This window comes from Globicephala melas, chromosome 1, assembly GCF_963455315.2.
Source record: "Globicephala melas chromosome 1, mGloMel1.2, whole genome shotgun sequence".
Taxonomy (NCBI): domain Eukaryota; kingdom Metazoa; phylum Chordata; class Mammalia; order Artiodactyla; family Delphinidae; genus Globicephala; species Globicephala melas.
Genome location: NC_083314.1, coordinates 22755938 through 22779418, shown reverse-complemented (window position 1 = coordinate 22779418; position 23481 = coordinate 22755938). Strand labels below are relative to the sequence as shown.

General features: G+C 44.3%; 1 pseudogene; it reads left to right on the top strand.

The window, feature by feature from the left end:
* The first annotated feature begins 14185 nt into the window (after positions 1-14185).
* Positions 14186-23481, top strand: LOC115859536 (deleted in azoospermia-like; annotated as a pseudogene).

The window sequence follows — 23481 nt, the reverse complement described above, 5'->3', positions numbered from 1 at the left end:
TATTTGGGCCCAAATTAATGTTCCAGTATCATACTACATAGTCTGGCCAGTTCTTTGTTATTTTTGTTTTTGTTTTTGTTTTTGTGGTACGCGGGCCTCTCACACTTGTGGCCTCTCCCGTTGCGGAGCACAGGCTCCGGACGCGCAGGCTCAGCGGCCATGGCTCACGGGCCCAGCCGCTCCGCGGCATGTGGGATCTTCCCGGATCGGGGCATGAAACCATGTCCCCTGCATCGGCAGGCGGACTCTCAACCACTGCGCCACCAGGGAAGCCTCAGTTCTTTAATTATTACTATTTTTTTTTGTCTTCTGCTGGTATTCTTAATTTCTTTCTTTTTTTTCTTTAAATAAAGAGTATATGGGTGGTGCACTTTCTGAACCGTCACATTCCTGGCAGTGTTTTTCTGTTACCTTTGCATATGTGATACTGTGACTGGATATCAAATCCTTAGCTTACAATCTTCTCCTTTAAAAACAATAGATATTTGCTTTTGTTTTCTGGGATAGAGTATTGCAGAAGAGAAGCTTTCTGTCTGATTTTGAGTTTCTTTTGTATTGTGTACAATGTGAATTTTTCTCGTAGATAGATACCTCTATATCTTTATCCTTTAGATTTTAAAATGTCACCATGTTATTTCTAGGTATGGTCTCTTCCTTAATATTTCTTAGTGTTGGGTAACCTTTTTGAGGTCTGAAGACTAGCCTTTTAATTTTAGACCATTATTCTCCTATTATTTGATTCTTGCCTTCATTCTCTGCTCTGTTTCCATGGAACCTGATATTTCGCCACATCCAATCTGCTGTTTACCACTCCTCCTGTATTTGTCAACAATTAGGTTTTTCCCTTAGAGAATCTTTCTCACTCTCAGATTAGTCCCTCTTCATGCTTACTTGCTTCTGTTTTTAGATGTGTTCTCTTGAAACTCGGTATGCACGTGCTTTAGGGTCTTCTATGTTTACTGTTTCTCTTTCATAAGGGCACCTTTCCTCTAATCCCTCAAATTGATTTCTTTACAATTTTTCGATTTTTTAGTATGTCTGCATGTGCATGCATTTAGGTCTGCTAGGATGGGATTAGATATACAAGAATTCATTGGGGGCTGGGGCTGGGGGCTGGTGCCAGAGAAGGTAGGGAGAGGCTTTAGATCTAGGTTTGACACCCATGGAGGGAGAGGGAAGAAAGGAGATAGGAAGAATCTCGGACTACAGTTCCAAGAAAGATTCGGCCAGGCGGATGGAGACTCAAGCCAAAGTCGTCTGTTGGAATCCAGCATCTCGGTGAATGGGGCTGCCTTAGTACCCCGCCATGCTCATTGGCTAGAAAGAGTCCCCGGGAAGTGTAGGCTGGGGTGAACTTGGTGGATCCAGGGGGCAGCCGATGGGACCATCAGTCAATGATGCTCTCCACCAGAGCATCTGAAGGGTATTTATTCATGGTTGCCACAGTATGTTCTTCTGTTGCTTAGGATTATTTTTCTAGTTCAGGTAGTTGAAATCCATTTTCTTCAAATTATGTGGGTACCTGTGCAAATCTTAAAAAGCACACTCAAAGGGGGAAGGGGAGAGTTTAGATTTAGTGGAGGTTTACTTTGTCAGATTAGAGGTTCTTTCACGTGTGAGAGATTTGGGCAGCTGTGTCCAAAGAATTTTTCTGTTGTGGCAGCATGAAGTTGGCTGGGCCAGTGCCCCTTTCCCAAGTGGCATGGTTATGCCCTTCAGTTGCCAGCTCGAGCTGTGCCCTGCTTCACTGAGTGTGGAAGTGTGAGCAGCCCTCACCCTGCTCCCCAAAGAAAAATGACCTTGACTGGCAAAGTAAGAAGATCATAATTCTGAAATTGCCCCTTGTAGCATTAAAGACCGGCAGTAAGGAGGTTCACGGTGAACAGAGACTGACCATCTTGACCTTATTATATGTGGCTGTAGTTTGTCCAGCTCTCACTGGTCCACGGGTGGGGATGTTAATTAGCTTCTGCTGGGGTCCATTCCAATGGCTCACGCTTTTTTTTTTTTTTTTTGCAGTATGCGGGCCTCTCACTGTTGTGACCTCTCCCGTTGCGGAGCACAGGCTCCGGACGCACAGGCTCAGCGGCCATGGCTCGCGGGCCCAGCCGCTCCGCAGCATGTGGGATCCTCCCGTACCGGGGCACGAACCCGTGTCCCCAGCATCGGCAGGCGGACTCCCAACCACTGCGCCACCAGGGAAGCCCTGGCTCACACTTCTATTTTTCCCGCTTTATTGAGAAATAGTTGACATACATCACTGTATAAGTTGTAGACATACAACATGATGATTTGATTTACATATATTGTGAAATGACTACCACAGTAGGTTCAACTAGCATCCATCTTCCCAAATACATACAATAAAAGGAAAAGAAAAAAGGAAAAAAAAATTCTTGTGATGGGAACTCTTAGGATTTACTTGTAACAACTTTCCTACATGCCAGGCAGCAGTGTTGGCTATAGTCCTGTCATACGTTACATCCCTAGTACTTAAAAGAAAATTTTTTAAAATTTTATTGGAATATAGTTGATTTACAATGTTGTATTACTTTCGGGTGTACAGCAAAGTGATTCAGTTATACGTATACATTTATTCATTCTTTTTTAGATTCTTATATAGGTTATCACAGCCTAGTACTTTTTAATCTTATAAATTTGTACCTTTTAACTATCTTCCTCCAGTTCCCCCTCTCCCACCCTCCACCTCTGGTAACCACAAGTCTGATCTCTCTCTCTCTCTCTCTTTTTATGAGCTTGATTTTTTTTCCTTATATATAAGTCAGATTGTGAATTTGTCTTCCTCTGACTCATTTCACTTACTTGCTCACACTTTGATTTGAAGGTAGCAGCCTTTCTCCTCAGTTTCTAGTACTAATACAGAGTTTTCTTGTTATATTCCTTTGGTCATTTAAGTGGGAGTTTGCAAGAAGGAGTTAAATGTATGTTCTCAGATTACCAACCTGAACCAGACCCTGTTAGTGGGTTTTCTAAATTAAAAGTGCCTCCCAGAAAGTCCAATATTTTAATAGCAGGTATTAACAAGTCTAGGCTGGCTCTGATCAAAATCGGGAAGGTACCAGCTGTTAAACTTCATGACACTCCTTGTGCGTCTGATCTAGAACACGGGGAATCCAGGTGTCACTGTGTCACACAGGCCCTCTAAGCCATCTGTCTGTCGACTTGTTTCTGGGGAGAAGTCTGATTCAGGTAAGGAAACAGGACTAGTAAGGAAGAGAGTGAGGAATTAGGAGTGTAGACAAATACTCAATGAAAATGGGCATTCAGTACGGAGAAGGCCCCCAGTGCTGGATACCTCAGCTTACCAACTAGATCACTTGCTGCACTTCGAGGTTTAGCAAAGGAATGACGATTAGGAAGGCCTGTCATGTCTGCTTGTTGAAGTTCTTATCTTTCAAGACAGCTCACATTGCCTCCTCCAATGTGGGTCTCAGTGAAAGGAAACAGTGGGCTGATTTTAGAGTTAATTCTGCAGACCTCTAGTTTCCAAACATTAATTGTTCATGTCTATCAGTAAAACGCTTGGGGGTGTGTACCCCAGATCATGTCACTTATCTATTTAGAGCCCCATCTGCCTCTGAATAAAAAGCCCAAGTGCTTGGGCTTCCCTGGTGGTGCAGTGATTGAGAATCTGCCTGCTAATGCAGGGGACATGGGTTCGAGCCCTGGTCTGGGAAGATCCCACATGCCGCGGAGCAACTAGGCCCGTGAGCCACAACTACTGAGCCTGTGCTTCTGGAACCTGTGCTCCGCAACAAGAGAGGCCGCGGTAGTGAGAGGCCCGTGCACCGCAATGAAGAGTGGCCCCAGCTTGCCACAACTAGAGAAAGCCCTCGTGCAGAAATGAAGACCCAACACAGCCAAAAATTAAAAAAAAAAAAAAAAAAAAAGCCAAGCATTTGAAGACCTTAAAAAAAAAAAAAAAAAAAAAGCCCAAGTGCTTGCTTACAATCCCCGGCAACCCCTTCACAGTCTATGCCCTCACCCCTCTCTGACCTCATCTCCTCCCTGCCTCACTCCACCTCAGCCGAGGCGGCCTCCTTGCTGCTTCTTGGACAAACCCAACACACCAAAGACACTCTGCTTCCAGAACTTTGCACCAACTTCCCTCTGCCCAGAACATTCTATCTCCAGATATCCCCACTTCTCTAATTTAAAAAGGCAGCTACCCCTCCCCCCCACACATCTGTACCTTTCCTGCGTATTTTTTTTTGTACCACCAATTTCATACTATTTATTTTACTTGTTTATTAAATGTCCCTCTCCCCCCTCCCCGCATAGGGATAAGCTCCATCAGGGCAGAAATATTTGTCTGTTTTCTAGTACCTAGTACATAGAAGCTGCTCAAAAAATATGAACGAATGAATGTACTACTGCCCTAATATGATGTATTTTATAAAAACAATAAGCATAGAATTCTGAATATAGTCATCATCCATCACATGGCATATCCCACGGAGTGCCTTTGAAACCTTTGCTTGTCAACGTAGGTGCCTTTGAAGGTCGTTGTGGAAAATGACTGGAACTTAATATTTTATCAAAATAAAATCTGACAGCTATCTCAAGTTGGGCAGGAAGGGCAACCCTACAGAAAGGGATTCTGTTGCTCACCACCTGCCAAGTGACAAAACTGCCAATTTCTGGAGGAAGAAAGACTTTTCTTGTTGCCAGTAGAGGGTGCTGGGCACCAACAAATGTGAACAGGAGCAGGGCAGGGTGGGAGCCTGCTCCGAGGTGAGGTGACAGACAGAGGGTCAGGGGCAGCTGGCCTGGATTTGACCAGGCTCTATCCATTCTGATTCTTAGATTCCCGTATTGCATTTCAGCTTCCACTCTACCAGGTGTTAATAACTCATTTACAGGCTTGCTGAATATCCCAGAGCTACTTCTCAACAAACAACTCTTTCCTAATCATTTGCTGTTGTTTCTGCCAGAGGAATTGGAGTATCCTTGTGTAACAATTGCTTTATTTTTGTGTTATAAAACAAATTAGGGGAGGCGGGTACAGCTGTATTTTGTACACCTCTGACATATTTATTTCTGCCCGGTGTCCTCAGGTCACTTTAGTGGGAACTGTGTGCACTGATGCTCCAGCTTGTACTGCTGCCCCTCACTGCCCTCCCTCCAGCCGGCAGAAGAGGCCTCTGACCAGAGCTAGCTTCTTGTCCCGAAACGCAGAGACACAAGGAAATATACCGTCTTCTCTTCCTTCTCTCTCATCTCTGCAGAAAGGCTGTTGGAAGGTTCAACCACAGATTTTTTTCTTTAAATTATTTTTGTTGTTGTTGCATTGGGTCTTCCTTGCTGCACACGGGCTTTCTCTAGTTGCAGCGAGCGGGGGCTACTCTTTGTTGCGATGCGCAGGCTTCTCATTACAGTGGCTTCTCTTGTTGTGGAGCATGGGCTCCAGGCACGTGGGCTTCAGTAGTTGTGGCACGTGGGCTCAGTAGTTGTGGTGCATGGGCTTAGTTGCTCCGCGGCACATGGGATCTTCCCGGACCAGGGCTCGAACCTGTGTCCCCTGCATTGGCAGGCAAATTCCTAACCACTGCACCACCAGGGAAGCCCTTGACCACAGATTGAGTGAGAGGGGACTGCAGGAGAGGGGCAGAAGGGAGAAATCAGGCTGGGGGTGGGGAGGACAAAATCCCAGCTTCTGCCCTGGAAAATCAGAGATAAGTGGCTGCTTTGTTTAAAGGCAATCCCCCAAGTCACCCTATGTGAGTGTCGAGGTAGATGGGGTTCCTCAGAGATGCTTCTTCCTCTCCTCTGTTCACTTGGCGGAATTAGGGAGGCTCCTGGAACTGCCTGGAAGTCTTGACTGGTCACAGCCTGGCATGGGGAGGGAAACCCATCTGCCAGGCTCCTGGGGAGCTGGCAGGTCTGTCCCCTTCTCTATGGAGCTGCCACAGAATCCCAGGGTGTTCAGGGTGCCGTGATTCTGTGGGTGTGGCTCCTCAGAGGCTGTAATATAGCCCCAGGCTCCAATTTTGTCTTCATCTAAATAGCCTTAGTGTGTGAATTGACTGATGTTACCACAAGCAAATACCAGGCTTTTGACTTAGAAAATGATTTTATTTGAATAAAGTATTATCTCTTTGTATATTGGAGTTCTATATAAGATTCAATTTATAAAAACAGGGTTTATTGATAAAGCAATTTTGAAAGCTTCGAGACATTAATTCTTTATATTGTTATTTTGGAAACATGATTTTTGGAAAAATGGATAATCCAGAACAAAGAGGGAAAAAAGAATGAAAACTGACCTTGAGATTTAAGAATGAAATATTGTAACAGTTATAATGTTAAAAGAGGCCAGATTTAAAAATTGCGTGTATAAATTACAAAATCATTATGTAAAAACAGAGCACATCTAGGAAAAAATGACTGGAAAGAAATACAGGTTGGGACTTCCCTGGTGGTCCAACAGTTAAGACTCCACCCTCTCAATGCAGGGGGCCTGGGTTCGATCACTGGTCAGAGAACTAGAACCCACATGCCACAACTAGAGATCCCGCATGCTGCAACTAAAGATCTCGCATGCCAAAACTAAAGATCCTCCACACCACAACAAACATCCTGCATGCCGCAGCTAAGACCCGGTGCAGCCAAATAAATAAAAATAAAATAAATAAATATATTTAAAAAAAAGAAATATGGGTTAATGTTTACCAAAATTATCACTGGGGGATGTGAAAATGGATTACTCCCCCTTCTTTCTAATCTCATATATTCCCTAAATATTCTATGACCTATGATCAGGTTACTTTTTTTTTTTTTTGGCAACTACTAATCTGTTCTTTGTATCTACAAGTCATTGTTTTATTTTGTTTTCGATTCCCTATATGTGGGAGATCATACAGTATTTGTCTTTCTCTGTCTGACTTATTTCACTTAGCATAATGCCCTCATTGTCCATACATGTTGTCAAAAATGGCAGGATTTCCTTCTTTTTATGGCTGTATAATATTCCATTATGTATATATGGGTATATGTATATAATTTTTATTTATCTATTTTTGGCTGTGTTGGGTCTTCGTTGCGGTGCGCAGCCTTTTCATTGCGGTGGCTTGTCCTGTTGTGGAGCACAGGCTGTAGGCATGCGGGCTTCAGTAGTTGCGGCACGTGGGCTCAGTAGTTGCGGCTCCCGTGCTCTAGAGCGCGGGTTCAGTGGTTGCGGCGCATGGGCTTAGTTGCTCTGCAGCATGTGTGATCTTTCCGGAGCAGGGCTCGAATCCATGTCCCCTGCATTGGCAGGAGGATTCTTAACCACTGCGCCACCAGGGAAGTCCCATGTATATAATTTTTATAACAATGAAACATGTTATGGCTCCTTTGCTGGAACGTCACTTTGGTTCATTTCAATTTTATTTTAACAAATACTCATTGAGCACCTGCCCTGTTCTCTACTCTCCCCCGCCCTGGGGATGCCTTTCTCACAGAGCTCAAATCCAGCAGCCAAAGTAGGTGTCTAGAACGTGGTTATAGTAGTTTTTTATCAATACATAGAAGGTGCAATAATGAAGCGTATTCACAGGCGACACAGCACGAAGAAGGAGGACTCATTCCATCTGGTGGAGTGAGGTCAGGTCACTGGGGAGGCGACTAGGGGCCTGGGTTTTAAAAGATCTTCCATCCCAGACAAAAAATGGGTATATAATGACGGCGTTCTTACTAAGAAGTAGCACGGGCATGCCACACAATGACTCATAAAATCCTTCCCTGTCCAGCCGTAGTGACAAAGCCTGGCTGAGGTGGGGAAGCTTAGCTGCTGTTCTTTGCTCCCATAACCTCCAGCAGACCCTCCCAGGCCTTGCCAAAGAAAGAGACAATCTGAGTTGAAAACACTGTTCAAATACTTTCATTTGCTCCTCACCGCAACCCTTCAAACGATATTGTTTACTTGTTTTACAGACGGGAAACTAACACTTACAAATAGGAAATGCCCAGCCCCAGGGCACACAGCTTTGAGGATGCCCAGCTGTCTCCAGATTCAACGAGATCATTTCCCTAAAGCAGCCGTCTCGGTGCCTCGTGTTTTCTAGTGTTGGGACTGCACGTGCTCCCCTCTGCTGTCAGACAAAAGCCGGGAGTCAGGAGGATGCTGAGCTCCTGAAGCAGACCCCACTGGAACATGACCCTATGGACGGGGATCTGATGCAGTGTCCTGCGTGCTGAGACAGGCCGGATTTGGAGACTGTAAATGGCCTTATGTGTGGGTTTTAAAATCTTGTTGGAAAAAAGATACAACGTTTTTTTGTTTGTTTTCTTTTTTGCGGTACGCGGGCTTCTCACTGTTGTGGCCTCTCCCATTGCGGAGCACAGGCTCCGGACGCGCAGGCTCAGCGGCCATGGCTCACAGGCCCAGCCGCTCCGCGGCATGTGGGATCTTTCCAGACCGGGGCACGAACCCGTGTCCCCTGCATCGGCAGGCGGACTCCCAACCACTGCGCCACCAGGGGAGCCCAGATACATCGTTTTTTAATACAACAATGTTAAAGACAATTCTGAAAATGAAAACATGAAATCCTACGCTAGCACAACTTATTTGGGAATGCTTTCTTGTTACTGCATTTCGTATTCTGTTACTGTCATTTGTTGTTAGGTCACAGACATACTGACCTCTCCCTCCCCTTCTCCCCAGTCCAGTCCGTGGCCAAGTCCGGAATGACCCGGACGGCACATCTGCCCGCTTTTCTCACCCCCATGGCCACTGCCTAGTCAGGCCTCCACCCCTCCGACTGCCCTCAGCACTTTAGTCTTCGAAGGTCTCTCAGCTTCATCTCTGAAGCTCCAACCCTGCTGTTCATCCTCTACACAGCACGTAGAATTACCTTTAAAATGTTTTTATCTTATTGTGGTAAAATATACATAACATACAATTTACTATTTTAAGTATTTTTAAGTGTACACTTCACTGGCATTAATTACATGCACATTGTTGTGCAACTGTCACCACGGTCCGCCTCCAGAACTTTTTCATCTTCCCAAACTGAAACTCTGAATGCTTTGAACGGTAACTCCCCATCCCCCCGCTTCCAGCCCCTGGCAGCCACCATCCTACTTTCTGTCTTTATTAACTTGATGACTCTAGGTACGTCGCGTAAGTGGAATCACACAGTGTTGGTCCTTTTGTGACCAGCTTATTTTACTTGGCGTAATATCCTCAAGGTTGTAGCATGTGTCAGAATGTCTACCTTTTTCAAGGCTGAATAATATCCCATTGTATGTGTGTACCACACTTTGTTTATCCATGAGAATTATCTTTTAAAATGCAAATCAGATCACGTCCGTTTTTTGCTTAAGACTCCTCAGTGGCTTCCCATGGCTCTCAGTCAGAGGCTTCCCATGGCTGGGATGCCCTCCTCCAGCTTCCGCCCCTCGGCCTCTGTGCTCTGGCCACGCGGGCCGCTTCCTAATCCCGGAACAAGCCAAGCCCTTTCCCAGCCCCACACCCACGTTGCCCTCTCCCTGGAACCATCTTCCCTGTTCCCTTGGCGCTGGTTCATTCTACTCCAGATGTTGCCTCCTTGGTGAGGCCTCCCCAGTCACTCTCTCTTTCAGCACCCTGTTTACTTCCTTCACATTATCTGGCTTCTTTGGTGGCTTGTGTATTGTCTGTCTCCTCTCCTTGGAATGGGAGCTTCACAAGATGCAGACCTGGCCGTCTGGGTCACTGCCGTGGGCTCGGTAAAGATGCTCTGATGAGCGCCTGACCGAATGGGCGCTGTCGGGCTGTCTGCGGGGGGCGTGACCTGCCGTGTCACTTGCTCACTTGTCCTAAATGCGCTTTTATAAAAGTACTGATATTAGAAGGTGGTTGTGACCTTGCAAGGGGCTGCACTTGACTGTTAGGATCCCAGGTTTTCTCCCTCTCTTCCTTGTATCCACAGCCTCCTGATCAGGCAGCTGGACTGAAGGTGTCAGTTTCTCCTTCCGTCAAATCAAGGTGGGGCGTGCTGACAGCGTGTGTCTCCTCCTGACCGCCTAGCGCTTTGTGATGCTGTAGGGAGGGAGAGAAACTGAGAAGATCGGGTAAAGAGCTTTAAAAAGAAATAGATCAAATCTTTTAACTAGAGGAAGAAAGAAACCAAGAACAACATAATAAAATTATTTGAAAAATTTCACCAGAGAAAGAGCAGAATTTCCACTCATCTGTATTTAAAAGTTTGTCATGAGGGAAAATCTGCTCAATAAACACAAAGAATAATTTATTGTCAAATCACACATATCTATAGAAACACATAAAAATGCATAGTTAGAGAAGGATGAAGAGATCTTAGAAGGAAAAGCCCTTAATTTAACATGCTGGCAAAGAGCTAAGTGATATATGTACCGGCATACTTTTTCTGTGTTGCAAATATCTCCTCCTACTTTCGGCTTGCCTTTTCATTAATGGGGTCTTAAAATAAACATATTATTGAATATAACATACATACATACATACAGAACAGTGAATACATCATGCAGTACAATGTGAATTTTTTACAAATGAACTGTGTGACCAGCATCCAGATTGAGAATCAATAACACCAGCGTCCCCAAAGCCCCTTTTATGCCTCCTCTGGTCACCACCCCTCCAAGGTAACCACTATCCTGACTTACGTACATGGGAGATGAGGAAAGTTCTCTTTGGTGCGTGCTTGCGTGTGGGATTCAGTGCATTGATTCGGGCAGTTGTTTTTTTCGTTTGTTTTTTTGCGGTACACGGGCCTCTCACTGTTGTGGCCTCTCCTGTTGCAGAGCACAGGCTCCGGACGCGCAGGCTCAGCAGCCGTGGCTCACGGGCCCAGCCGCTCCATGGCATGTGGGATCCTCCCAGACCGGGGCACGAACCCGCGTCCCCCGCAACGGCAGGCGGACTCTCAACCACTGCGCCACCAGGAAAGCCCCAACTTGATGTTTTGATGTACTTATATATTGTGAAATGATCACCACAATCCAGCTAATTAATGTATCTATCACGTCTCTGTACTTACCATTTGTATGTGTGTGTGTTGAGAAGATTTAAGCTACATCCTCTTAGCAGATATCAGTTATACAATACAGTATTATTAGCTATAGTCACCATGCAGTACATCAGGTCTCCAGAACCTATTCATCTTGCATAACTGAAACGCTGTACTTTTGACCAACATCACCCCACTTCCCCCTTCCCCCATCCCGGCAACCACCATCCTTCTCTCTGATTCTAGGAGTTTGACTGTTCTTTAAATTCCACATAAAGTGAGATCATGTGGTATTTCTCTTTCTGTGTCTTGCTTATTTTGCTTAGCATAATGTCCTTCAGCTCCATCCCACTTATTCCAATGGCAGGATTTTCTTTTTTGTGGCTGAAAAATATTCCAATGTGTCACACAATTCTTACCAACAACAATCCCCAACCCTTGAACAGCTCTTGACAACTTTTGTCTGCAAGACCGTTTTACGAATGCTCTTTCAATGAATGCTTGGAAGGAAATTTCTTTGTGTGGGTTAATGGATACAGCTTATGCAGCCAAGAAGCACTTCCTTCTGAATGTTTTTCAAAATTGTAAGGGCAGCAAAGCCAGTCTGTAAACTCTCAGAAGGTCTCTTCTGACATCCCAAGGGAGGATGGGACTCTTCCCCAACGGCATCTTCCTTGGCCTAAGATGTGGTGGACGGAACCGTCAGGTGCTGGCTTTACTTCATTTTCTCATCCTCCAGTCTTCATGAAGTAGGTATTCTTTCCCCCATTTTGTGGTGGATCAAACCGAGTTATCAAGAGTGCTTAAATAACTTGCCCAAGCTCCTAAGCAGGCAGGTTATTGTCAGAATTTATCTGTTTTAACTACAGAGGTTATGCATTAAAAACAAAGCAAAGCGGGCTTCCCTGGTGGCGCAGTGGTTGGGAGTCCGCCTGCCGATGCGGGGGACGCGGGTTCGTGCCCCGGTCCGGGAGGATCCCACGTGCCGCGGAGCGGCTGGGCCCGTGAGCCGTGGCCGCTGGGCCTGCGCGTCCGGAGCCTGTGCTCCGCGGCGGGAGAGGCCACAGCGGTGAGAGGCCCGCGTACCGCAAAAAAAAAAAAAAAAAAAAAAGCGAAGCAAAACAAAAATCTCATTTTTCTGATTACTAAAAAAGGCCTTCAGAAATTCTGGAAAATACGGAAGAAATATAAAGATGATACTAAAAATCACCCAGATTTCTTCAACTCAGTAGTAATCATTGTTAACACATTGGTAAATTTCTTTTTTTTTTCCTTCTGTGTGCATTGACTGAAATCATACATTTTATTTTTTTCATATTCTTTTCCATTATGGTTTATTACAGGATATTGAATATAGTTCCCTGTGCTATACAGTAGGACCTTATTGTTTATCCATTCTATAAATAATAGTTTGCATCTGCTAGTCCCAAACTCCTAACCCAACCCTCTCCTGTACCCCCTCCCCCTTGGCAACCACAAGTCTGTTCTCTATGTCTGTGAGTATGTTTCTGTTTCTGTTTCGTAGGTAAGTTCATTTGTGTTATCTTTTAGATTCTACATATAAGTGATATCATATGGTATTTGTCTTTCTCTGTCTGACTTACTTCACTTAGTATGATAATGGCATTATTTCATTCTTTTTTATGGCTGAGTAATATTCCACTGTATATATGTACCACATCTCCTTTATCCATTCATCTGTTGTTGGACATTTACGTTGTTTCCACATCTTGGCTATTGTAAATAGTGCTACTATCAACATCGGGGCACATGCGTCTTTTCAAATTATAGTTTTGTCTGGATATATGCCCAGAGGGGGATTGCTGGCTCATATGATAACTCTATTTTTAGTTTTTTAAGGACCCTCTATACTGTTTTCTATAGTGGCTCCACCAATTTACATTCCCATCAACAGTGTAGGAGGGTTCCCTTTCCTCCACACCCTTTCCAGCATGAAATCATACATTTTAATGATGATACATATTCCTTTTTAACTGACATTGCATAGTGTGAGCTTTCTTTATGCCATTTAAAATTCTTCTGAATATGGTTTTTAATGACTATTTAACAATTTATTTTGTGTATTTATCTTTCTTTTGTTGGGCATTTTCTTAATTTTTTTGGTAATTGTATGAAATGCTGTAGAAAATCTTTGTGTTTCAACTGTTGTCTAAATCTCAAATTATCTCTGTGGGACAGATTCATTTAAAAGGAGACTTACTGAGGCAAGTTTATGGATATTTTTAAGGCCCTTGATACATATGACCAAATTACTGCTGCAAAGGTGGCACCTGTAAATGCACCTGGCACCTTCTCACTGCTCTCTCTGCAACATTGACTATTAACTTCTCAAAAGAATTCTTTACTAATTTGGTGCCCGAATAATGCTACCTCCCTGTTTTTTGGTTTTGTTTTTGTTTATTGAAGTTAGTTGATTTACAATGCTGTGTTAGTTTCAGGTATACAGCAAAGTGATTCAGATATATATTCTTTTTCAGATTCTTCTCCATTATAGTTTATTACAAGATATTGAATATAGTTCCCTGTGCTATTCAGTAGGTCCTTTTTGTTTATCTATTTTGTATATAGTAGTTTGTATCTGCTAATTACAAACTCCTAATTTATCCTCCCACCTTTCCCCTTTGGTAACCATAAGTTTATTTTCTATGTCTGTGAGTCTGTTTCTGTTTTGTAAATAAGTTCATTTGTATCATTTTTTAGATTCCACATGTAAGTGATATCATATGGTATTTATCTTTCTCTGACTTCCTTCACTTAGTATGATAATCTCTAGGTCTTTCCATGTTGCTGCAAATGGCATTATTTCATTCTTTTTTATGGCTGGGTAATATTCCATTGTATATATATATACACAATGGAATATTATATATACATATACACAGTATATATATATATATATACACACCACATCTTCTTTATCCATTCATCTGTTGATGGACAGTTAGGTTGCTTCCATGTCTTGGCTATTGTGAATAGTGCTGCTATGAATATTGGGGTGCATGTATCTTTTCGAATTATAGTTTTCTCTGGATATATACCCAGGAGTGGGATTTCAGGACCATACGGTAGCTCTATTTTTGTTTTTTGAGGAAACTCTATACTGTTTTCTACAGTGGCTGCACCAATTTACATTCCACCAACAGTGCTACCTTCCTGTTGAGTAAGCCTGTCCTCTTTTGACTTCTCCATGCTCCATGGAGGGGATCCTGGGTGAAGGTAACGGGGCCACTGCCTCTTGGATCCCTTCTTTTATTTTTTTTAAAAAGCCCTTCCATAGTGTTTTCCATGTCCTGGGAACTGTTTAAGTGCTTAACAAATACTAATTCAAATAACCCTACAATGGAGGCTCTACTGTCATCCTCCTTATTCAGTAGATGTGGAAACTAAGGCACAGAGCGCAGCTCCAGGCCACCTGACTTGTGACAAGGTAGAGCTGGGCTCAGTCTGGGAGCAGGCGCTGGGGCCACTCAGAAGAAGGGAAGGGTTCCTGCTGCACGAAGAAGCCAGCACCTCTGATTTGGGCCTCAGCCACACATTCCCTGACTCATCACCCTTCTTTCTTTTAGGCCCTGTCTTATTTCTTCAGGTGCCTTGAGCACCAGTTCATGGACACTGTTGCCAAGCCTGGTCACATTAACGGGCCTACAGGCAGCCTGGCCAGTGTCCTTGGGGTGTCAAGAATGACACTTGCTTTGTAGTCAAGGCTGTGGCACAGACAGGTCATAAGGAATCACAGCCGTGAGTCACTGTGCCAGGGCCTTTTCCAACCCCAAAGCTCAGTGGGTGGCAGGGCTACCTCTGCCAGTCAGCGTGGAAGTGTCCCAAACCCCAGAGGAAGGGAAATCTGACATCGACAGCTCACTGGGAAGCTAGGGAGAATCCACATTTGCCTCACGTCAGCCCAGCCACACTTATCACCCCGTGCAGCTGTCTGTTTACTAAGGGTGGACTTCCTACTGCTGGGACCCTGTCTTTGTCTCCCCAGCCCTGAGGTGTCTGGTGATTGATAGGTGCTCAGTGAATGCTGATTGAATGAGCGAACTGCAGATGGGATGAGCTGGCTGACCAGAAGTGGCCCACCTACTGAGATGAAGAGATTGTTTACCCACGAGATCAAGGTGCTGCGGGCACGGCCTACCCTGGTCAGGGGGCCTGCGTTCAAATCCCAGTGGTGTCCCTGACATTCAGGCTCATGGCCTTGGGTGATATTAGTTTGTGTGTTTTGGCCTCAGTTTTCCTTCCCAAAGGCCCCCATGGTTGTGAGGGTAGAAATGGAGTGTATGTGATGGCAAGGAGACCCAGGTAGATGTACGATGGGCGCTGAGCCTTTGGACGGGGACCTCGGAGCCACAGGGTCTGCTCTGTCTTGCTCCTTCGTAGCAAAGGTGGCACCATTAGGGGTTCCAGGGTTGACCTTCCTGCCCTACTCATAAATGCTTTTCCTGAAGGGGGCTCTGTCCTCTTGACGGCTTCAGCCTCTGGGAGGCAGGAAGCTGATTTGCCAAGACCTCTGGGGTCTGGCTGGACACGTTTCACATCGGCTGAGGCTGGATTCCAGGAAGTTCTAAACTTCCCTCCCACTGTTAACAAATTAAGAAGCGGCCACAGTGATGTGGTGAAGGCAGAGGAAGGAATAGGGTACCACAGAAGCAAGGGCCCATCTCTGCTGCATCCTTTGTGAAACTCCTCCCTCCACCCTTCCCCATTTTCTCCTTCCTAGCATTCTCCTAGATAGGCCCAAAGGGGTGGCAAGGGCTCAGCCTCTCTCAACCTCCCTCCTCTGGCCTCCCTCAGAGGGAGATGGCTTCTCATTCCAGGACGAGGCAAACAAGTGCTCAGGACTGAGAGACCCGCCTTAGGGCTTTGGCCTTAGGGTCCTGTAGCCAGACTGCCTGGCAGAGGTCATCCCATCCACTCCAGCTGGAGCCTTCCTTCTTGCAAGGACTCTGAAGGCTTTAAAAAAAAAAAAAAAGTATTATTCTGTTTATAGACACCCAGTAACAGGCCGTGTTAACATAGGGCGATAGCAACATCTTCCTCTGAGAGGCTGCCCGCTGTAAGTGGTCGCGAGCAGGTTAAGGGGCAAGGGCTGTGCTGTGCTCTTTTGCAAACAGCATGTCAGCTTCAGCCCCGAGTCCCATTCGCAATCTCACTGCCTCTTCAGGCTTCTGTGGGGCACACCGGTTGCTTTCCTTCTGCAGGATTTTGGGCAAAGTGTTGGGCTCCTACATCCCAGTCCTTCAGTTTGTCCATCTCAGAGGCTTCTCCAGGCTCTGGGGAAAGTTGGGGAGGGGAACCCTTTTCTTAGAGAAATCTTCCTCAGGAAAGAGTCAAGGGGCTGCACAGTTCTGTGGTTAGTGCCCCTGGGGGAGCCTAGAAGCTGCCCTTGGACAAGGGACTTGGGTGATGTCCAGGGATGTCTCTTTTGCTCACAGAGCGCTGGTCAGCCTCTCACTGAAGATGAGGCTGAAATGCATGCATCCTTGTACAAGAAGCACGCTGACCTAAATTCACAATGAGGAGACATGGCCTCAGGTCTTTGCCAAAGAACAAATTTTGGTAGTGAAGACCCACAGCCCTACTTTCTCCAAAGTAATAGGTGATACCTTAGGTTGGTCCCCTTTGAAGGACTGACTCTAGAGCAAACAAATATTATTTGGGAACATAAAATGCTCAAAAATTATAATTAGTATTCTCAGAATGATTTTTAATTGAATATATAGTTGATTTCCAATATTGCGGTAGTTTCAGGTGTACAGCAAAGTGATTCAGTTATACATATACATATATATATATCCTTTTCTATTATGGTTTATCACAGGATATTGAATATAGTTTCCTGTGCTATACAGTAGGAACTTGTTGTTTATCCATTCTATATATAATAGTTTGCATCTGCTAATCTTAAACTCCCAGTCCAACCCTCTCCCACACCCCCTCCCCCTTGGCAACCACAAGTCTGTTCTCTATGTCTGTGAGTCTGTTTCATAGATAAGTTCATTTGTGTCATATTTTAGATTCCACATATAAGTGATATCATATGGTATTTGTCCTTCTCTTTCTAACTTACTTCGCTTAGAATGAGTGGCCCAGGGTTTATTTTGGACCCATAGCTTTTTTTTTTTTTTGGCTCTACAATAAAGAATATTTACATAATAATGGTCACATAAATGTCACTTACTTGTTTTCATCATTTAAAATAAACTTATAAACAAAGGACTAAACAGAATGTTACGGTTACCCATCTTGACATCGCAAATCCCAAGGTGTAGCTAGTACAGGGTTGGGAGACCAGGCTGGGTGAGGAGGTGCAAGACACGGTCGCTTCATAGTCTAGTTTTACATGATGCAAAAATAAGACACTGTCTGCAGCTCAGGGAGCGAGAAATAGAGGTTTTCGTATATTGTTTAAATTTGCAAAAGTGATGAAAATAACTAAAATTACCAATGCGTTTATTAAAAATTTGAGAGGAGGATGGAATCCAGAATGAGGGGGGAAAAGAGCTAAACCCTTGTTTTTCGTAGCAGGGAGTCAACAGATACGTCTAAGGTAAGAAATCAAGCATACTGTTTATGGTTTGGGAGGTAAACTGTCAGAAGTGACGTTTGAAGAGTGGGGAAGGATGGAGTGGGAGACTATTACTTTTCATTATAAATCTTTCTTTGCTATTTGATTTAGTACCATAGATACGTCCTTGAACACACACACACACACACACACACACACACACACAGCTCTTCAGAAAACTCATCAGCTCCCACCAGGAAACTCTCAGAGCTCCAAGAGCAGGCCAAATGCTCAAAGGACAGCTTAGAGCTGCATTGCAGAGGAAGCAAAAAGTGTTTCCAGGAGGTGTCGGGGCTGCTTGGTGGCTGGAGTGTCACATTCCCTAATGAACATGCAGGAAGCGGGTAAAACACGCCAGTAGCTTCTCACCAGAGTGGATGGCAAAAGCTCGTTTCCTTTCCATGATAGTTGCAGTGCTGAGCTATTAACAAAATGCTGAAGTATCTGGGAAAAGGATCTGGCTCAGCAGGACAGAGCTAATCCTAGGGATTCCCAAATGACTCCACACTCGTTATTATGTATTTTGTTTACTCAGGCCACCTTTCCAATTACCCGTCAGAATGTGCAAATGCTTCCTCCCTGATTTATCAGGTATGAGAGGTAGAGAATCAGGTAGAGAATAAGATAATGATATCAGTACCATAATAATGATTACCATAGCAAATATCAATTAATGATGTCAAATGTCAATACCACCGCCCTCCATTCACACTCTCCCCCGGACTGGTTAGAACTCTGGCTCCACTAGGATGAACTTAGTACTGACAGTCTAGAAAATATGATCTGATCCAGGCCTTAAAGAAGTTTCCATCTAGAACAGGTGATCCTAAGGAAAAGGCCAAGGGAGTCCGCCTGTGCCCCTCGGCCTCACCACCCGTCTCTGACTGTCCCCGCTTGTCCGCCTGCGCCCTGTCAAGCCGGGCGGGGGGCACGAGCAGGCCTAACAGCAGCCCCTGCTCCTCCTAAACCCCTCTGCGGGAACCCTGGCTGCCGCCATCGTGAGGCTGCAAATCCTGAGACTCCAAACTCAACCGCCTCCAGAGAGGCCAGCACCCAGCCTTCATCCACTACGACCAGCCAAGGCTATGTTTTACCAGAAGGCAAAATCATGCCAAATACCTTTTTTTTTTGGTGGTGGTGGAATTGATGTTAGGATGGATGAAACCGAAATTACAAGTTTCTTTGCTACGTATGGTTCAGTAAAAGAAGTGAAGATAATCACGGACTGAACTGGTGTGTCCAAAGGCTATGGACTTGTTTCATTTTATAAATGACATGGATGTGCAGAAGACAGTAGAATCACAGATAAATTTCCATGGTAAAAAGCTGAAACTGGGCCCTTCAATCAGGAAACAAAATTTAAGTGCTTATCATGTACAGCCACGTCCTTTGGGGTTTTTTTTTGCGGAGCACAGGCTCCGGAGGCACAGGCCCAGTGGCCATGGCTCATGGGCCCAGCCGCTCCGCGGCACATGGGATGCCCCCGGTGCGGGGAATGAACCCGCATCCCCTGCATCGGCAGGCGGACTCCCAACCACTGCGCCACCAGGGAAGCCCCGTCCTTTGGTTTTTAATCCTCCTCCTCTACCACAGTTTCAGTGTAATCCAGACACTGGAGTAATCCCAACACTGAAACTTACATGCAGCCTCCAACCACGATGAATCAGTATGTTCAGGCTTATCCTCCTTATCCAAATTCACCAGTTCAGGTTATGACCGGATATCAGCTGTGGGTTTATAGTTATCAGATGCCACCTCAGTGGCCTACTGGGGAACAAAGGATTTACGTTATTCCTCTGGATTATACAGCTGTTAACTACCACTGTAATGAAGTTGATCCAGGAGCTGAAGTTTTGCCAAGTGAATGCTCAATTCATGAAGCTACTCCATCCTCTGGAAATGGCCCACAAAAGAAATCTGTGGGCTGAAGCATACAGACGGTGGAATCGTGTCTATTTAATCCAGAGAACAGACTGAGAAACTCCCTTGTTATTCAAGATGACTACTTCAAGGTTAAGAGTTCATCACTTTATTTATTTATTTACTTACTTATTTATTTATTTTTTGCGGGTACGCGGGCCTCTCACTGTCGTGGCCTCTCCTGTTGCGGAGCACAGGCTCTGGACGCGCAGGCTCAGCGGCCATGGCTCACGGGCCCAGCCGCTCCGCGGCATGCGGGATCCTCCTGGACCAGGGCACAAACCCGTGTCCCCTGCATCGGCCGGCGGACTCCCAACCACTGCACCACCAGGGATGCCCGAGTTCATCACTTTAGAAGAAGTTGGGCAGTGCTTAAGTCTGATCTTCTCTGCTGACTTTCTAGTCTCATAGGAAGTTGCAGGTTTTGAATAGGAAGAAGAGACTGAAAGTGTTTCAACTATTATAGAAATTTAATTCTGAATTTTGATAAATCACACTCAGACTTTTCTATACCAGTTATAATAGATTGCCTAGTTTTATTTTACAGTGAAACTGTTTTTCATTAGACATGTACTTAGAAACTGATTCTGTGTTCAATATATAGTTAAAAGTAAAAAACTGATTGAGACTGAAAGGAATAACTTTAAGATTTATCTGTAAGGATTTTTTTAAATTGACATTTTAAGAATTTAAAAGCAAATGCTGATTTGCAAAAAAAATTGTTTTAGCAAACCTGTTTTGAAAGGTCAGAATTTTGATAGTTTAAATACAAGCACTTCACTTCTGCAACAAGTAACTGTGAAGAGTACAATTTCTATGATGTTGTGCTTTGATGATTTGTCCAGAAATTTACCACAAAAGCAGAGTTGTTTTTTTTTTTTTTAAAGAAGATGTTGGGGGTAGGAGTTATTAATTAATTAATTTATTTTTGGCTGTGTTGGGTCTTCGTTTCTGTGCGAGGGCTTTCTCTAGTTGCGGCAAGCGGGGGCCACTCTTCATTGCGGTACGCGGGCCTCTCACTATGGCGGCCTCTCCCGTTGCGGAGCACAGGTTCCAGACACGCAGGCTCAGTAGTTGTGGCTCACGGGCCCAGTTGCTCCGCGGCAAGTGGGATCCTCCCAGACCAGGGCTCGAACCCGTGTCCCCTGCATTAGCAGGCAGATTCTCAACCACTGCACCACCAGGGAAGTCCAAAAGCAGAGTTTTTAAAACTGCATTTTTAATCAGTGGAACTCAGTATATAGTTAGCTTTATTGAAGTTTTCCTTACCTAAACCCAGTAAAACAGATTCCAAACAAACAGTCCAATCAGTGGGTCTTACATTTATTAGTTCAAAATATTTTATCTTATCTAGAATCCACACATAGAGATATCCGATTGGGATGGTAATTAGGATGATTAAATTCTGGGCCTAATTTTTTGTAAAGACTCCAAAACAAACTAAACTTTATTAAGTACATAAGCTTCTTGATAAGTTACCATTCTCCTTTTTCTCTTTACTTTTTTTCCCTTGAAATGTTAAACTCAATGGCTATATCTTAAATTGTGCAAAATATTGGTATTAAAGAAGGCTGAAACTTTTTTTTGTTATTTTAAATTTATTTACTTTTGGCTGTGTTGGGTCTTCGTTGCTGTGCACGGGCTTTCTCTAGTTGAGGTTAGTAGAGGCTACTCTTTGTTGCAGTGCACGGGTTTCTCATTGTGGTGGCTTCTTGTTGCGGAACACGGGCTCTAGGCACACAGACTTCAGTAGCTGTGGCTCACAGCCTCAGTAGTTGTGGCTCACGGGCTTAGCTGCTCCGCGGCAGGTGGGATCTTCCCGGACCAGGGCTCGAACCCGTTTCTCCTACATTGGTAAGTGGATTCTTAACCACTGTGTCACCAGGCAAGCCCTGAAACTTTTTTTAATGTCACTTAAACGTTACTCAGAGCACCTGAAAGGAATTGTTTCTATAAAAACATTAAAATATTAGTTATTTGTTAAAGAACAGATAGTTTTTGTTTTTTAGCCTATTATATTTCCTTTTTTAAAGTAAAATATGTCCAGGAGAGTCAAGGAAGTTTTGGCATTTCTAAACCAAAAAAGTTGTTTAGCAATAAGCATATCCCCAAAATATACTAGATTTAGAGTTAACAGTCCATTTTTAGATCAGCTAGATTCCTCGTTAGACAGTGTAAACCGTGACAAATAACTAGAGATCCAGAGCCCCTTTGCTATACCCACAGTCTTGCTTTTCCTGTCTGTAGCACCATTCTTCCAGGAGGTTTGCTCCTAGAACAGGTGATGTGAAGAAGAGAAGTATCAGTATAAACAATTTGAGGACTAAGCCTTGGAAAGGTAGCAATGGGATAATACCTTTCTAAGGGAAACACTTGTATCAGCATCATTTGACCTGCCATGGACATGAGTTTAAAGTGGCTTCCTGGGTTTTCTTTCATTGGCCAGCCCCTTCACTAAAACATGGAAACTCCATTTTTCCCTAGCCTAATGAATCTTCCATCGGCCATATCATCAGTGCCCATTGTCTTACAATTCCTAACAATCTTCATTCTGAATCTGAAGGGAAGAGTCTTTTAACTTAAGGATGCCCAAGAGTGCTTTCTTATGCCTCAGAATTTGAAAGTGCCCTGAAATTTGTTCTTTTTAAAATTCTCTGTACTTTTGTGTGTGTGTGCTATAACATTTTACATGTATTATTCTATGATTAAATTTCAAGTTTACTATAAATGATACCTAAATTCTAAAGAGCCAATTCTAATTATCCCAATATGACCTTAAGAAAAGTAAGGGAATAAACTTTTTATTTGTGTGCTATTTTGTTGGACCGAAGTATTTAAAAAGGTAGAAAGAAGAGACAAAATTCTGAACCTTTCAAAATGGAAAATTAAACTTAAAAGTGTGTTCCTATTACCTATGTCGATACTGTCTTTGCATAAATGAATAAATAGAAATAAAAAAAATTTTTTTTTCAAAAGCGTTTTGACCTACTTATTCATGTCATATTATCTAAAAAGATGGTGGGGGGGCTTCCCTGGTGGCGCAGTGGTTGAGAGTCCGCCTGCCGATGCAGGGGACATGGGTTCGTGCCGCGGTCCGGGAAGATCCCACATGCTGCGGAGCGGCTGGGCCCGTGGGCCATGGCCGCTGAGCCGGCGCGTCCGGAGCCTGTGCTCCGCAACGGGAGACGCCACAACAGTGAGAGGCCCGCGTACCGCAAAAAAAAAAAAAAAAAGTGTGTTCCTACTACCTATGTTGATACTGTCTTTGCATAAATGAATAAATAGAAATTAAGAAAAAAAATTTTTTTCAAAAGCATTTTGACCTACTTATTCATGTCATATTATCTTAAAAGATGGTGGGGATTTGGGTGGGGAGTATGTGACAAGATATAGATCCTTGAAGTTCAGAAGTGTAAGTATTGTTCAGTCTCTTAATCTGGCCAAGTTAGTTTATAAAAGCAAATCTTGCCACACTGAAAAAAAAATAAAGAAAAGGCCAAGGGAATCACGTGAGAGCAGGAGAAACAGGACCCAGCTCCGGCCCTGATGACTCCTGGCTGTGTCTCCAAGGGCAGGGAGGCGGCGGAGGATGTGTTGTCAGGTGAAAACAGGAGAACATGTTACCACACGGATGTTGTCACACACCTGGGCTTGTGCAGGTCCAGCCGTTCTGGGAGCTCATACAAGATTTAGTGTTGCTTTGGGGAAGCAGAGCTGAGGTTAGAGGTGAGCACAGGAGGCGCCTCTCATTGTCTGTCCATCTGCCAAGTTTGTCAACTTTAACGTTGTATGTGTTGGCTATTAGTTTCCTGAATCAATAGTGGCCTTAATCTGGAGTAAGATCTCATGTGTCTAATTTCCATTCATCTACTCTTCTCTTTTTCCCCTGCTGCCCACCCCCTGCCTCTCTCTTTTTTCAGCAAGTGCAGTTCGAGCACAAACTATCTGTCGGGCACCATGTTAGACATGATTACACCCAGAGGGGTGTCCGTCCCTCGCTGA